General features: G+C 34.9%; 1 long non-coding RNA gene across 3 annotated transcripts in view; it reads left to right on the plus strand.

Annotated features, from left to right (window-relative positions):
- Positions 1–17,773, plus strand: part of LOC116422206 — a 109,790-nt gene that overhangs the window by 85,827 nt on the left and 6,190 nt on the right. The window lies entirely within an intron of this gene.

The raw sequence follows: 17,773 nt of genomic DNA on the forward strand, positions 1-17,773 counted from the left end.
ATTTCTGAGTTTGGATGGAATATGGAATGCGTGTGGGGTGTAATGTGATTCGTGTCTGAAAAGTCAGCTTGTGAAAGACTACATGTTAAAGCTGAGAAATTTGTATTTTGTTTTAGCAAAATGAGATTAATAAAAGGGAGAACCACTTTAGCAATATTAGAGAACCACTGAAAATTCTTAAGCAAAATAATAAGTTTAGATCCGTGTTTTAAAAGATTATTCTAATACTGATTCCTTTGTTTTCATCAGATTTCTTTGTACATTTCCTAAGATCTTGCGATCATATTTTAATCTAGTGTCTAAGGGACCACTGAATATATATTCCTTGGAAAAGCTATCTTTGAGTGAAAAAGCAATTGTGTTTTTCCTAGTTTTTTACATCCTTGATCTTTTCTGCACTATCCTGGGCTGTCTAGAGTCTACTAAAGATATGTTATAATGGATGAAATGTAAAATGAAGAAGTATTTAAAAAAAGCAATCCTGCAAAAGGCAGAAGGGAAAATGTATGAAAAAATCCTAGGGAGTTAATTATTTTTTAGGTTCTATATGAGCCAAGAAACATATCATCTTTCTTTATTTCCTTGGATGCAACAGCCATTACTCCCCTCCTTGGTGGTTAGAGCCCATCCTTCCTTCCATCGTGTACCTTTCTTACTCATAGTCTTTCATAAATATTCCACAGAAGAATATGTGCTGTTCTTTGAGAGCTCTTTTCTGGGTTTTTAAAAATTATATCGTTAATGATTCTTGGATAACAGCTCAAAATTTAGCGGCTGTACCTCACTATTGCTGAACAAATAGGCCACCTGCTCTTCTAGGAACACATGCCCCCAATAATATCTTTCATAACTGTTTTTGCAGGCCAGTCACTCTTGATAATATGTTACAGGCTCCTGCCTGCCTGCCTCTTTGCATTTTTCTATTGCTTTTTTATGTCATCTAAAATGATGATGAAAAAGAACGTGTACTGATGTGCTTATTCATGCATTACAAAAGAGCATTTGATTCAAAAGAACAAAACGCAGGCTCATTCCCATCAATCAGTCAACTAGGCTTTATTAAGTATTTATTATAGGCCAAGTATTACTAGGCTTGGGGATACAAAAACCAAAGGCAAACGTAGTCCCTTCCTCTGAGGAGTTTACATTCTAATGTGGGAGACCATATAGATCTTAACGGGGAACCTCATACATGGTGCTGTCTTATCTGGGGAGAAATGCTTTGATCTGGAAAATTATAGGGATCATGTATAGAGACATATGGGAGTAGACCAATAGACTCTTTCTAATATTAGCGGCCCTGTTGATTTGATTCTGATTCTAGATCTGGAAATATTGGGAGAAGGAGATTATTTGAGGATGCAAACCTGGATGATTGAAAGGATAGTGCTGTACTTGAGAGAAATACAGACATTTAGGAAGACATCTAGGTTGGTCATTTTCATGCATCTTTACCCATGACAAATTTTTAAAAAAATTTCTTAAATGTGATAAGGTTCTCTAATTGCACCTTTTTGCCGATGACACTCCGGGACTTCTCAGTGAAAGCCTGATTTCAGATCTTAGAAGCCATGATTAAAAAAGTTTCTTTGACATTCAACAAAGTAAAAGATATGTGGATGAAGAATGCACCCAACTTATGAACATTTGAACAATTAAAACATAAAGTTAATATATCTATATTCCTGTAACTCAAAATATTTCTTCACACTTATGCCATATCTATACTTATATTTACATTTTCTCCCCCTCTTCTCTCTCCTTTTCCCCCCCTTCCTCTCTCTCTTCCCTTCTCTCCCTTTCCTATCTATCTAAACATCTATTTATCATTCATCTATTTTTTCAGAGCCTGCAGATGGACAATATACTTGGGCCAGAATGTAATAGGAGGAGGAAAGAAAATGTTGCCAAATAGTTGCATTTGAAAACTAACACAGCACTTTTAGAGACTGAGCAGCACCCCGGGGTCAAACCTGTTTTAAAAAGAATGAATACTCTGCTAGTGATACTGTTTCTATGACTGCAAATTCCAGAATGTCAAAATCCCTGAAGGACTTAAAATGTTACATGGAAGCCAAAGAAATGAATGTGATCTTGAGTTAGGCTACATTTGTAGTAGCGTATTGTCTGGTGCAGGAATTGTGGGGACCATTTTTCAAGTGGGAGTAGACCTGGTCAGAACAATGGCATAATTATAGTCACTTCAGCCTATGGAGTTTTAGGAAAGACTCTGAAAAGCTGAAATAAATCCAGAGGATAGTGATCAGGGTGTTTAAGGAATACCAAAACAAATGATGTCGGTATATAGCACATAGCACATTTATTAAGTACCTATCATACACAAAGTTCTGTGCATAATATTGGGTTCAAAAAGAGCAAAAAATAGCATCCTTTACTCTTAGGGAGTTCACAAGGAAAACATGTAAACAACTATGTACAAACAAATTATAGACAAGATGAACTGGATATGATCTCAAAGAAAAGGTAGTAAGATTAAGGGAGACTGAAAAGTGTCTTACAACATATGGGATTTTAGCTGAGACTTGAAGGAATCTGGGAAAGCTAGGAGGCTGCTAGTGGATAGAGCTCCATGCCTAAACACTAGAAGATATGAATTTAAATCTGGCCTCAGATAAATGTGTGTGTGTGTGACCCTGGGCAAGTCACTTAACCTTGTTTGCCTCAGTTTCCTCATCGTAAAATGATCCAGAGAAGGAAATGTCCAGTATCTTTGCCTGGAAAACCCCAAATGGGGTCATGAAAAATCAGACAAAATTGAAATGACTGAATAACAAGAAAAGCTAGGAGGCAAGGGTGAGGAGTGAGAGATTGCTAGAAATTGGGCATAGCTAATAAAAATGCCTGGAGTTGGCAGATGAATTATCTTGTGCAAGAAAAAGCAAGGAAGACAATGTCATGGTTTAATAGAGTATGTATGTGGGAATGAAGGAGTATATAAGGAGTAAAAAGATGGGAAAGATAGGAAAGTACTAGGTTACAAATAACTTTTAAATTCAACAATATTTGATTTTGGAAGTAATTCTGAGTTACTAGAATTTATTGAATAAAAGGCAGGGGAAGTGACCTGATCTGATCTGCACTTAAAATAGATGAATTTGATATCTGAGTGGAAGATAGCCTGCAATGAGAAATTTGTGGCAGGGAGACCAACCATCAGATTTTTACAATGGTCCAGCCGTGAGGTGATGAAGTTCTGAACCTGAATGGGAGCATAGAAGAAGAGTGAATGAGGTAAACATATGATATGTTGCAAAGGTAGAAACTACAGGACTTAGAAATGAATTGTATACAAGGAGAGAATGACCTAGTTGTGATTTTGGATAACCTATAGCATCTTGGTGCTATTGATAGAAATAAGAAAGGAAACTAAAAAGAGTGGGAAAGTAATGATTTCAGGTGTGAACATATTGAGTTTAAAATGTCTACAGGACATCAGTTTAAGGTTCCTAATGGGCAGTTGGAGATGCAAGCCTAGAAATCTTGAGAGAGATTAGGGATGGAGAAATAAACCTGAAAATCATTTATGTAAAATTGATAGTTAAATCCATGAGAGCTAAGGAGATTACCAAATGGAAGTGTGGAAGGAGAAGAGAAAAAGACTTAGAGGAAAGCCCTGGAGGACACCTATGGTTAGTGAGAGGTAGAAGATGTACTAAAAGAAAGCTATGTTATGAAAGCCTAAAGAAAAGAAATCATCAAGAAGAGAGGGTCCACACTGTCTAGAACTCAATAACATTAATGGTTGAGAAATGTCCATTCGATTTGGTAAATAGAACACTGGATCCTTGAGAAAGCACAAAGTTTAGGTTGAATGATGAGGTGGGAAGCCAGATTACAGAGATCTAACAAGGAATTGAGAATAAAGAAAATGGAGGCACCAATTGTAGACAACCTTCTCAAGGAGTTTAAGGAGAAATAAGGAGTTGACAAAGATGATATCTAGTAGGGATTGATAGATCAGATGAAGGTGAGGATTTTTTTAAGAAAGTAAAGTTTGCTTGAGAAAATAAAATAAGGGCAGAAGTATATCTGGAAAAAGAAAAGACATGGGGAAATATGGTAGTTATACCTTTGCAACTCAAGATAAATGATATTCTGTCTCTGAGTCTACTTCAACATCAATAAAATGTGTGTGTGTGTGTGTGTGTGTGTGTGTGTGTGTGTGTATGGCTTAACATGATCTTCTATTTCCTTTCTAGTGTAATATTCTGAATTTCAGGATTTGTGGGAAGTTAGCAAAAAGGATAAAATTTGTTCTGTTTGGCTGCAGAGGTAAATGCTTGGGAAGAAGTTAGAGACGAAGAGTTCAACTTGATATAAGGGGGAAAAACACCTCCTAAATCAGTAGAGCTGTGTAAAAGTTCTACAATTTCTTTAAATCCTGAGAACTCTATGATTCTATCACCCCTGACAAATGAATGTTTTTCTTGGTAGGTCTCTTCTGATTACAATAAAGAGATGCAATGATAGAAGCAGAAAAATATGAAGTCTTTAGTTATCAACAGTGTGACTTCCTCTGAAGCTTCAGTGTCATTCAGATTCCTACATCACATAGCTAGGTCTTTTGTGTGGAATAATGAAAGAGCTTTGACACATTCAAGGGTACTTTCCCCCTCATCTTCATATACTATGGCACGTTTTTTCATTTATGAAAGAATTATGAAATAAATAGTTTCCCATGACCAAGGGAAAAATTGAATGTAATCAATCCAGTTTTGCAAATTATTGTCATCTATCTCATTGCCATTATTGCTGTTGCCATCATCAACATCATCATCAATCTTCATCCTCCATTGGTTGCAATAAACGCTTAATTATATTATTGTAACTGGCTTATTACACAGAGAATATCCCAACAAAAGGTACCAAACTACCAATGATACTCTGCTGAATTGCAATCTATTTTCTTCTCTTCCACTTATTGGAATAACTTGTGAAGATCGCGTATTTTTAAATCAGCAGGAGGCAGGAATTCAGGTTAGGGGAAAATCGTCAGTCTTTATTCTCAGTGAAGAAGGATCGGAGGTAGAAGAGAATCGGCGATAGCAATGTGTGCAGCTGAGTCAAGAAGCTAGCTAGACCAGCAGCCATACGACCAGCAGCTAGGAGTATGGAACCCAGGCCCAATCTCTCCCAGCTTCTCTTCCTGTCTCTTTCTGCCTCCACCCACCAAAATCATCATTTCCTATACAACACATCAGGACTTGCAGGGAGAGTGGGCAGGGACCATTCTTTATCCAATCATGTATATTAATAGAGTATAGCCCAATTACTATTTAGCCTCATGTACTTGGGACCTCAGTGCATCAACTCAAACCTCAGCCCATTACAATAACTTAAGTACCTTTTTAAAAATTCTAAGCCATTCATTCACTAGCTGGTCACAAAATACCTATGTAGCATTCTCTGTTCTATCACTGGTCTAACTGATACTTGTATTGAAAGCAGCTGACTACTATTCCTCAAGAATTTTTTTCCTTTGTTCTTTACATGTTGTGGATTTTTGTGGATTTACTTTAAACTTAAATACAAAATGAAAAAAGCAAACAAACAAAATGTTGCTATGTGCACAGCAAAACATAAAAAATGATTCAAAATATAAAGCAATATATTTACATTTCAATAAAGACAGCATAATAAATATTAGACATTGTGCTCAGAGATATCCATTTTTTCTTTGCTTCCTTTTAAGTTTTCTTTAGTTTTCTGTTGTGCACTTTTTACTTTCTTTTTTCCTTTCCTCCCTCAAGAAGACTACAATTAAGAACAGATACACCCACATATATACATGAACACACATTCACATATGCACACATATATAAATAAGCTGTAATCATACATACATATACATTTATGTACACATATGAAAGACTATACTATACTTATTTCCATTTGTTCTCTGCTTCTCTGAAGGTAGATAGCATATTGCTTCATTAGTCCAAGTCTTTTTATAATTTTTTCTAAATCCACCAGCTCATCATTTTCTACACCACAGAAATATTGCAACCTTACTTATACTGTCTAGCTATTTTAAATAGTCTAAAACAATATTGCTTAATATAGCTGACATATAGTGTAGTTTCCCAATTTTCTCTTTTCATTAAATCTATTCTTTCTTTAACTTCCATGTGAAATCATGTTTACTATCAAAGCTTTTTTGCATAATAAATTTTATTCCTGATCTTTATTTTATATTTGTGTGTAGCTCTCATTTTTATACAATTTCCTGAAAGCAATATATTGTTGAATTCAAATTTCTAACATACTATCTGTTTCTATTTTATGAGTGATTTCATGCAATTCATATTCTAAGCTTCCCATTTTTCTTGTCTCTCACTCTCTCCCTATCCCTCCTTACTTCTCTAATGTATTCCTTCTTTGCCTTTTATTACTAACTTTCCCTACCTCCAAGAATCCCTCTCTTAGTATCTTCCCTTAGTCTATACCGTTGTCTTCTTTTTCTATCTAAATTTAGAAGACTTTTATACCCTTCCAAATACATATGTTCTCCTTTCTTTATTCCATTCCTGTTAATCTACACAACATTCTACATCCCCTTCCTCATCCCATTCCACTCTATTTCTTTATAAATTTAGGAGATTTTTATTACCTTCTCAATATATATATTGTTTTTTCTTTAATGCAGATCTGATATGAGTAGGTTCCCTCTAAAAATCTCTTCTTTTTCCTCCCTTATCCCTTTACCCTGATATTTAAATTTAGAAGAATTTATATTCTCTGTCTCTGGATCTCTCTGTCTCTGCCTGTCTCTCTTTCTCTGTCTTTCTTTGTCTCTGTCTCTTTCTGTCTCTCTCTCTCAGTCTCTGTCTCTCTGTGCTCCCTCCTTATCCTTCCCTCACACTTATATGTGTGTGAATGTATATGTGTATGTATATACACATATATAAATACATATATATACACATGTATGTATATTTGTTCTCTTTAACCCATTCCCAATGAGAGTAGGATTTCAGAACTACCAGCCCTCCCCCCCCATCTAATGCCTTGTATTTACTCTTTTTACCTTTTCATGCATAGTTTTGCTTTCTAGAATCACATCAAAATCAATTCTACCCCAATTTTTCTTTTGAATTGCCAAATCACTAATGACATATGGTTTAATATTTTTACATATAAAAAGCAAACAGTTTGTCCTTATTAAGTCCCTAGTCTTTAGTTGTTTATGCTTACTTTATATTTCTATTGGATCTTTATGTCAAATTTTCTATTAAGTTCAGAATTAAGAAAGTCTGGAAATTCATCGAATGTTTTTTTTTCCCATTCTGGATTATGCTTAACTATGCTGAGGATGATATTTCCAGCAGTCAAACTTGTTTTTTTTTTTTTTTTTTTTGCTTTTTTATATATATTGTTCCAAGATCTGTCATCTTTTAAGGTAGTCAGTACTAAGTCTTGTGTAATTTTCCTTGTGACGGTCATATTTGAATTTTTTTTTCCTTGTTACTCATAATATTGTCTCCTTAATATAGGGGTTTGGGAATTTGGCTATGACATTTCTGTAGGTTTTCCTCCTAGTATCTTTTTCAGGTAGTGATAGATAAATTTGTCATATTTTTATTTTCCCTTCTTGTTCCCTTCCCTTCTTTTTTTATTCTTTATAGTTTGTTTCATTATTTCTTGTTTTTCTTAAATATAACTTCACTGACTTCCCCTTGCCCAAATCTAATTTTCAAGCAGTCATTTTTTTCTTTAAGATTCTGGAGAATCTTAAACTAAAGGAGTTTTTTTTAGCTTTTTTAGTTAGTTGATTTTCTTTGCATAATCTTATTTTTTTTTTGGGGGGGGGCGGGTTGTTAATCTAAAAAAAAAAATTCCCTCAATCTGTCTTAATTGATTTTAAAATCTTTTTTGAGTTCTTATATGAATCTTTTTTGGGCTGGTGACAATTTATCATTACTCTTTAGGATAGGAATTCCTCTAGGGTTTTACTGGTAACTAAAGAGTTGCAGCTTCTAGAACTGCCTCTCCTCTGCCTCTATCTAGTATTCTTCTCATTATCAATTACTTAACTTTCTTACCTTTCAGAAAAATAATTTATTAAAAAAAGGTAAGTCACAAAACAATCTTCCCAAACTGAAGCATATTATACTTTTGCAACCATAATGGTCTCATATTTATGTATAATGGTATTGAGGCACAAATAAAAAAGAACATGGGAATGATTATTATTTCAAAATTCCTGGGCATGGATATTTTTTTTTTCTTCTTTAGTGTACTTCTATTGTATTCCCCTTAGGTAGAGCTTTTCAATTGGATCTGAGAATTAGGATCTTTCTAGATTCCATAGTCAACATTCCTATCTATTACAAAGGATCACTATCTGGATCTGCCTTCTTTTTCGACATCTACACATGATTTCTCTGATTGGTGAATTCTACTACCAACTCTAGTAAGAATTCACAATGAGACTGCTGATGCCTGTGTTGGATCTTCCAGTTTCTTAGCATAATATCTCTATAATACTCATTCACTTAAGATCAGGAAAAAAAATAAAGAAAAAAGAGAACATACTCACAGATGCCGGATGATTTCTTTCTCTTCTCTCCCCTTAGCAATTCCTACTACTTCTAGCTTAATCATTTCCAGGAAGGAAAAGAAATAAAAGAGCTAATTGAAGTTTAGACCATATTTTTTACATGTTATATTCTTCAGTAAATTCATGGGTTATCAGTCCTTTTGACTCCTCAGATAACTGAAAGATCCTTCTTTACCACATAGAATTAACCTCTCCATCTCTTGTTGGAAATGGGCTTAACAAGCCTCCATATGTCGGACTGGTATCAGGAAGGGAATAGTTTTACATTTGCTGTATTGAAAACTAAGAAAAACAAATCAGAATACATTCAAAGGAGTAGGCCCTCATTGGTTAATTCTACCATTTCCCGTGCAAAATTGTATAAACTAATCTGGGATAGCACTTCCTGGTTAAGTTGAGTGATATATTAATGCAAGCAAAAAGATGAGGGTTTCTTCCGTAGCATAATTACTGAATGACCTTTGGACAATTTTGCCTCATGCTCCTGCAATGTAATACTTTTAGGACAAATTTGTAGATTCTTCTGATTCTTTTTTTTTTTTTTTTTGGTTTTTGTTGTTGTTGTTGTTGTTTTCAGTGAGCCATAATGCCTCCCAGAGGGAGCCAAGAGCATCAAATTCATTAAAAGAAGATTTTGGAACAAGCCTTTTCCATGGAAGATGATAAACAGGAAGTTCTCACTATTGATTTAGAATCATAACCTTGGAACTCACAATGAGCTTAGACATCTACATTAGTGCCTTCTTTTTATACAGAACCTAAAAATCAAAGAGACAGATCCCAGAGTCAGATCTGGAAGGAACCTCAGAGGCTTCTTATTTTATATATGAGAAAGCTGAAGTCCAGGAAAGTTAAACAACTCATCCATTCTCACATGGGTAATAAATAATATCATCATCAAGATTTGAACCCAGATCTTCTGATTTCAGAGCCATTACTTTTTTCTGCTGGGAAGTCTCTTGGTCAAGGGCACTTGGGTTATGAATAATTGAAATGCATATAGGTGAAATTTTTCCTACTTTTATAGTAGCAATCAATTTAGAGCCGGAAGGAGCCTAGAAAACACTTGAATCCACTCCCACCATTTTTCACACTAGAAATCTCTAGACTAGGGAGATGAAATCGTTATCCAAGGTTATATAGGTAGTCAATATGAAAGATATGATCTGAATCCATATCATTTGGTTCTAGTGTCAATACTCTATCCACTGAATCATTTAAATATCTTTATGATACGCCAGAGAACCGCCAAGCAACCCAGAGCAGTCACTGAAAAGTCTAAAAATATATTGTCTTAGAAGAGAAAGTAAGAGCTATCACAAAGAGATGAAGTGATAAGGAGCTTATCCTCAGGGTTATTCAAAAGAATTCCATCATCACATCTCTGATCAGAAAAGAAAATTCACATCTGTTTCCATGTCAACAGTTTGGTCTGTGGCCAGATCTGAACTCAAGAAGGTTCCTGACTCCAGGTCTGACACTTTCCCATGGAATCACCTAATTGCTTTTATAACATGTACAAACACATGCATAATATATGTGTATAATATACCCAAACTAATATTTATGTGTATATATGTAGTATTACATAACAATTTATGTTTATATATGCATACATACATGCATGAAGTGTGTGTATATGTGTGAATGAGTGGCTAGTCTGCATTTAGCATTGATAAATATCTAATCTTATATTTGTCCTACCCTATCTCCAAAGGAGGCTGTAATTTCCATTTCTGTGGAGAAAAGGGGCAGGAATAAGCTATTATAGCCAATTCCCTAGCTGAGGGGACACAGGGCAATCTCTTCTTCATTGTCCTATCTCTAAGAGGAGTTGGGGATAGAATAATATAATTCTCAGTACAACAAACAGCTGTAGTCTAGGGATTCTATAGAGTTTAGGATAAATTTCACTTTTCTGAGAGTCTCCAATATACGGACAGTAATTTCTTCCTCCCATAATACATTGGTTACACAGAAGGCCACCATAAATAGCTTTTCATCAAGGTTAACAGTAAACAGAAATCAGAGGTCTAGGTAGGTAATAGAATATATTACAGTGAGAGAAAACCTCTGCTTAACCAAGGAAAGAATGTATATAACATTGAAATTAGTGGACAAAAAGAGTCTGCTCAGTAGTCTTTAGGGACATATTAGGAACTGTCTGTGGCCCCAAGGGAAGTCTCCTGTCTGACATTCAAAAGTATATACTTGTCCCCTCTGGAACCCCTTGCTATTAAACTTCTGTGCCCTCAGTAAGTCCCCAGCATTAATTTACTCAGAGATTTCTTAGTCACTCTGAAATCACATCCTCCATATAATCAGGGATCTTCACTGTCCCTTGGTAAATGGGCTCAGGCTGGGCAGAAATGGGTTGACCCATGGTTGTTGTGAAGTTCAAATGAAAATAATGTGTTGAAATTGCTTTCCACAAATATCCATTGTTCTCATTACTGTTACTATGTCACTGCTTATGACTCTGGCTACTGCACTAACTGCATTCTTGGTTTTAAAAATACAACAAAGCACATAGAAACCATTTTACTTAGTCCTAAATTCACTAATCTGAACTGATCTTTTTTTCAGCTTTCCTTATGCATCAAATTTTCTCTCTCTTCTCTCTCTCTCTTTATATATATATATATATATATATATATATATAGTTATATATATATATGTCAAGTCATATATATATATATATATATATATATATATATATATAGTTATATATATATAGTCAAGAATAAAGGGGGTAAATGATAATGAACATTCCTTACAGGCAGTAATGATGAGTCTTTTTTTGCCACTTAATTTTTTAAGATTTTTTCTCCCAATTACATGCATATATAGTTTTCAGTGTTGTAAGATTTTGGGTTTTATTCTTTTCCTTTCCTCCCTTTCTTCCCTTCTCCTTCCCTAAAACAGTAAGAAATCTAATCTAAATTATATAGGTACAACCATATTAAGCATATTTCCACATCAGTTATGTTATGCAAGACTCAGAACAAAAGAGAAAAACCTTGAGAAAGAAAAAAAGCAAAAAGAAAAGTGAAAAGAGCATTCTTCAATCAATAGCACTCAGATTTCATAGCTTTTTCTCTGGATGTGTCAGAATTTTTCATCATTGTCTTGGATTATTGCACTGCTGAGAAGAACTAAGTCTATCATAATTCATTATTGCACAATGTTGTTATAAGTGTCTACAGTGTTCTGGTTTTGCTCACTTCACTCAATATCAGTTCATGTACGGCTTTTCCAGGCTTTTCTGAAATCTACCTATTCATCATTTCTCATAGATCAATAGTATTCCATTGCATTCATATACCACAATTTGTTCATCGATCCTCCAATTGATGGGCATAATTTCCTATTTCCAATTATTTGCTGCAACAAAAAAAGCTGCTATAAATATTTTTTACATGCAGGTTCTTTTTCTTTTTTACAATCTCTTTGGGATGTAGACCAAGTAATGGTATTGCTGAATCAAAAGGCACCCACATTTTTCTAGCCCTTTGAGCATAGTTCAAAATTGCTATCTAGAATGCTTAGATTAGCTCTCAATTCCACTAACAATGCATTAGTGTTGCGATTTTCTCAGATCTTCTCCAACATTTATTATTTTTATTTTCTGTCATATGATCCAATTTAATAGGTATGACATGATATCACAAAGCTGTTTTAATTTGTATTGCTCTAATCAATAGTGATTATATATTTTTTATATGCCTGTAGATAACTTCAAATTTCTTCATATGAAAATGTCTTGTTCATGTCCTTTAACCCATTATCAAATGGAAACTGACTTGTTTTCTTATATTAGACTCACTATACTATATAATTGAGAAATAAAATCTTTATCAGAAATACTGGCTGTAAAAAGTAATGTTTAATCTTTCAACAACCCTTGTTAAGCTTCTATTGAAACTATGTCTGCCCATTTTACAGAGGAGAGAACTGAGATGGATTTTGCATTTGTAACATTTATATCTATTTGGAAATGAGATTAAAGATAAGCTGAAACATTTTGTTTTATTTTTTAAATAATAGTTTTTTATTTTCAAAATTTATGTAAAGATAGTTTTCAAGATTCATTCTTGCAAAACCTTGTGTTCCAAATTTGTCTCCTTCCCTTCCCTAAAACCTCTCCCCTAGATGTAATCCAATATATGTTAAACATGTGAAATTCTTCTACCCATATTTCCACAATTATCATTCTGCACACACACACATACACACACAATCAGATCAAGAAGGGAAAAAAATAAGAAAAAAGAAAGTGAACAATGAAAAAGGTAAAAATATTGTTTGATCCACATTTAGTCATAGTCCTCTCTCTGTATGCAGATGGCTCTCTCCATCACAAGTCTATTGGAATTGATCTGAATCACCTCATTGTTGAAAAGAGCCAAGTCTATCACAGCTGATCATCACATAATCTTGTGGTTGCTGTGTACAACATTCTCCATTCAGCATCAGTTCATGTAAGTCTCTCCAGGCCTTGAAACAATTTTTTTTAAAGGTAAAGAATATATCAGCAATGCATTAATCCAAGACAATTTTGAACCTTGAGTCTTCTTCAATTCAAGTGCATTGGGCAAACAGAATGCCCAGCCATCTGGTGGAGAATGCTCAGCACCTGAGAGGTCCATGGAAGCTTCCTTAATATAAAGGTTTCCTGATTCACCAACAGGGCTCACTGACATACTGCAAATGCATACTTCAAATCTGCAAATCCAGAGGAATGAAGTCACAAAGTTCATAGCATCATAAGATTTTCAATCTGGAAAAAAATAAATCTTGACTATTATCTAATTTAAACCAAAGAAAATTCAGGTTCAAAGACTTGGTGAAGGTCACAGGGCTACTAAGACTCGGGCCAGAATTAAAACCAGGTCTAACTAAGATCTTATCTTTCATCAACCCTGACAGTTCTTTCCTATGACAGCCTATCCCCACTTATTTCATTTTATTCATGGGTTTTCAGTTGGTTGTCCAGCCATGAGAGAGAATCTATATACATGCCAATTTATATTAAGCATTCAAGTAATATTTTGAGGCTCTGTGAAGTGCTCTTTTTTCTTCTCTCTTTCCCTTGCCCTTCTTCTTGCTCTTTCCTTTTCTCTGCACCTCTGCTCCACCATCTAAATTAATTTAGAATTCTCTTGAAATGTCCCCTCAAGCATGACAGAGCTATTTGTCCATGATGAACAGTGCTTTTTTCTCTTATTGTCATTGGCGGAGGAGGAGCAAGGCAGGGTTACATCCTGGGATTCCAACAGGGCTAAGTAGTAAGAGAAGCATCTGACCTCTGCTCTCCAATCATTTTTTAATCCCTACTTTCTCAGTCAGTTGTCACGCCTCCATTGGCACAGAATTTCATGTGTGTGTGTGTGTGTGTGTGTGTGTATGTGAATAGTTATAACAGTGACTATTTTCCCTATGATCTTCACAATTCTGACAAATCAACTGTCCTAATATTTTTCTTGTCTTAGTGAAGAATTCAGAGCCAAGAGGCTCAGGGTGTCACTTCCTTAAATTGCCAGCTTAGGTTTCACAATGTAGAAAGCACATTTGTCAAGATGCTCAAGGTTGTTTTCATTGTTAAAATAACAACAACAACAAGAAAAACTTCATCTAGAACAGCTAAAAAAAATAATCTCTCATTGGAAGTTCAATGGGTTAAAAACACGGAATTAATTTCTCATCTCTGAAAGAAGGGATTATTAGACTTCAAGCTTAAAATTTAGGCCCATTGTTTTTCCTTTTTTTTTTTTTTTTTTTTTTTGATGAGGCAATTGGCGTTAAGTGACTTGTTCAGCATCACACAGCTAGTAAACATCAAATATCTTAGGACAGATTTGAATTCAGGTACCCTTGACTCCAGGGCTGATGCTCCATCCACTGCATTACTTAGCTACCCTAATCCAATGAGCTTAATGTTTATCAATTTGAAACAGAAACTCTTGAGTTGTAAGGGATCTCAGAAGCTATCAAGTCACATACACATTGAATAATAATGCCTTCTGCAACATCTGCAATATTTGAAGTCATGGAGCCTTTATTTCAGAAGGCTGAAAGAATCCATCATCTCCCAAAGCAGTCAATTTTGGGGGTTGTTTTTGTTCCAGACCTTGACCATCACTAAAACAAGGAACTTCCAAGCAGAAAGTTCCTCCACTGATGCAGATTAATGACTCATCAATAATTCTTAGTCTTAGGGATACTGAGAATTTGAAGGTCTTGTCAGGCAGTGGAGACACTAAAAGGTCAATTGAAGAAATTTATATTTGTGACATTTGTCACTGTTTGCTTGGAAGACTGAGGGCAAGACTGAAATGGTGTTGGTGCTGGTGTTGCTTTTATGAACAAGTATTCTTTTCTTCGGTTCCTGCTTTTGGAATGTGGGTGTTGTTAGCCAGGACTAGCTGTACCTCCTCCCTCTGGGCAGTTTCTACCCCTTAACTGTTGCCTTCAGATCTGCCCCATGACAGAGCTTTCTCTGTGTGTGCTGGGAGGATGTGCAAGTAGGAATGAATGAAGGCTTTTGATTGCCAAGTCCCACCCCACCACAGGTAGCAGAACAGACAATATAACTCACTTTAGCACAAAATGCAGCAAGACAACTCCAGATCCAGTTTAACTTGCCTTCTTGGGAAATTTATCCAAAATCAGTGAATCAAAATCATGAGATTCTCACTTGCTTTAGTTTTTCCTACCCTTCCCAAACTAGGAGAAAGCTGGCACTTTGGGGCTAGGACTTAAAACTTAATTCTTTCCATATTTCTATATAGCAAAATTAAATACTCCTTTCTATAACCCATCCAATATAAAGGACATAAATGAATCAATAGAAATGTTTTTATCTATAGTGGTTTTGTTTATTAAAGTACTAATTAATACAATAAATAAACCACTTTAAAAAAATAGGAAACTAGATTATCTATCCATCCTTTCTGACAGAATATGAAAGGGGAAAAACTGCCTGGGTCTTTCTCCAGAAGAAAGTTCACCAATTATTGGACCCTTCCCAAGTTGGGATCTCAGGTATCACATTTGTCCAGCGGATGGTGACTCTATTCATTTCTCTCTCTTTGTTTCTTTTTCTATATTATGTGTTGCTTTTGCTGCTATATCTGCATCCACAAAGAACCATCTGGTTTTCTTCTTCCACCATAGCTGTGTGAACCTCACCCAAACTCCTCAACCTGGCACCTCTTATGTAAGAATGCAGGCTTGACAAAGAGAACTCTCTCTCCTTATACATTTTCCTCCTAAGAATCCATGATGTCAGGGTCCATCATAAAGGCTAACTATGTAGTTTTCCTTTAGGAATTGTTGAGGGAAGAGCTATGGTCAATCCTTTGTTTTAGGAAATTTATTTTGGCAGCTTTGTGGGACGGGAAAAGCTAGAAGCAGGGTGGCTAATAAGGAGGCTGTTTGAGTGCTGAGAGATAATAAAGCCCAGAACTAGGGTACTGGTCATATATAAGTGCAAAGGAGATGATGATTATGATGATGATGCTAATTCTAACTATTAGCATTTATGTGGCATTTAAAGTTTGAAAAGAAATTTCTTAGATCATTCTCATGAGATAGTTAATAGTATTTATTGGTGAAAGTTGAAAACTATATTTGTCTGTATTTGGAAAAATTAAATGCTATTAGAAACAAAAGAAGTTAAAAAGAAATGAAAACTAATAACTTGAAATATTGGTTAATTTAAATGATAATATTTTTATTAAATGATAAAATGATAAATTAAATGATAAACAATTAAATGATAATAAAATGATAATAATAAAACTATTAAAGCAAAATAATATTTCTTTATATCTTGTTTTAGATTGTGGTATATCACTTTTTTAAGCTTATAGATTAATTATCATTTTATTTTAATAGTTTATAGAAAAATAATTGGAAAAATATATTATGGTTTCTTTCATTCAGTTATCCACTCCAATGAATAGTCAAGTTAACAAACTTTTATGAAGCACCTACTATGTATGTACCAAGAACTATGCGAATCACTAGGGATGCAGAGAAGACACATAAGGGAGATTAGGAAAGTTAGGTTGCAGAGATAGGTGGAAGAAGTGAAGATTTTTGTTTTTTGAGAATGGGGGATGTGAATGTGTTTATAGGCTGTAGGGAAGCAGTCAGTGAAGAGATAAAAAATGAGGAAAATGACTGAGAGAGTGGCAGGGAGGATGTCAGGTATGGCAATCTATTGCAGAAGATGAGATAGAATGGTATCATTTGTGCACCTAGAGGGAAACATCTTGGTAAGGAGAAGAACCAATTCTGAGACAGTCATAAAAGAGGAGATAGTTATAGAAGGAATTATGGAATAAAGATATGCAGAAGGTTTCATTGTTTTCATTGAAATTTGAAATATAGCTATCACCTGAGACAGTGGGAGAGAGGGAGTCATAGGAGGTTTAAAGGTCTGGAAAACCTCTGTGGTGAGTGGGATAGTGAAATGATTAGGGAGATGTCAAAGGAATGCACTGATTTAGTGAGGACTCAGCTGAGATTATGTCATACACATTTTTAGTGGATTTAGTCATTATGGTTTTGTCATTTCCTTCAGCTTCATTCAACAGCATGATAAGTAAGAGAGAATACCACAACTTGTTAGGATAAGATCTTTAATAGAAGGGGGCAAGGGACTTAAGAGAAGAGAACAATGTGAATTGAACTGGTTCCTCAGGAGATGAATAGGAAAGAAGATGGAAAGAAGGAGAATGTAACCAGTGTAGACATGATGACCTGTGAAAGTCCAGAGGGGACTGGGGCTTAGAGGTCACATTAAGTATGAAAAACAAAATTTGGGGTTGAAAGGTAGTGGAAAAGAAAGAATGATAAGATGTTGTGATTAGATAAAAGAATGTCAGAGTTTATGAACATGGAAGTGAAATTTGTGGCTCATGGCAAAAATCAATATTATGACCATCACTGTGTATCACTGAGATGGAGTAGAAGAATAGGCTATTAGTAACCAGAGAAACTGGGAGATTAGTTTTCTTGTTCAGTTCACTTATTTAAGACTCTTTGTCATCCCCCTTGGTGTTTTTCTTGACAGAGACACTGAAATAGTTTGCTATTTCCTTTTTCTGCTCATCCCTATGGATAAGGAAAATGAGGTTAATAGGGTTAAGTTACCTGAGTTGCCTAGGGCCACCCAGCTAGTAA

The sequence above is a fragment of the Sarcophilus harrisii genome, chromosome 3, assembly GCF_902635505.1.
Source record: "Sarcophilus harrisii chromosome 3, mSarHar1.11, whole genome shotgun sequence".
Taxonomy (NCBI): domain Eukaryota; kingdom Metazoa; phylum Chordata; class Mammalia; order Dasyuromorphia; family Dasyuridae; genus Sarcophilus; species Sarcophilus harrisii.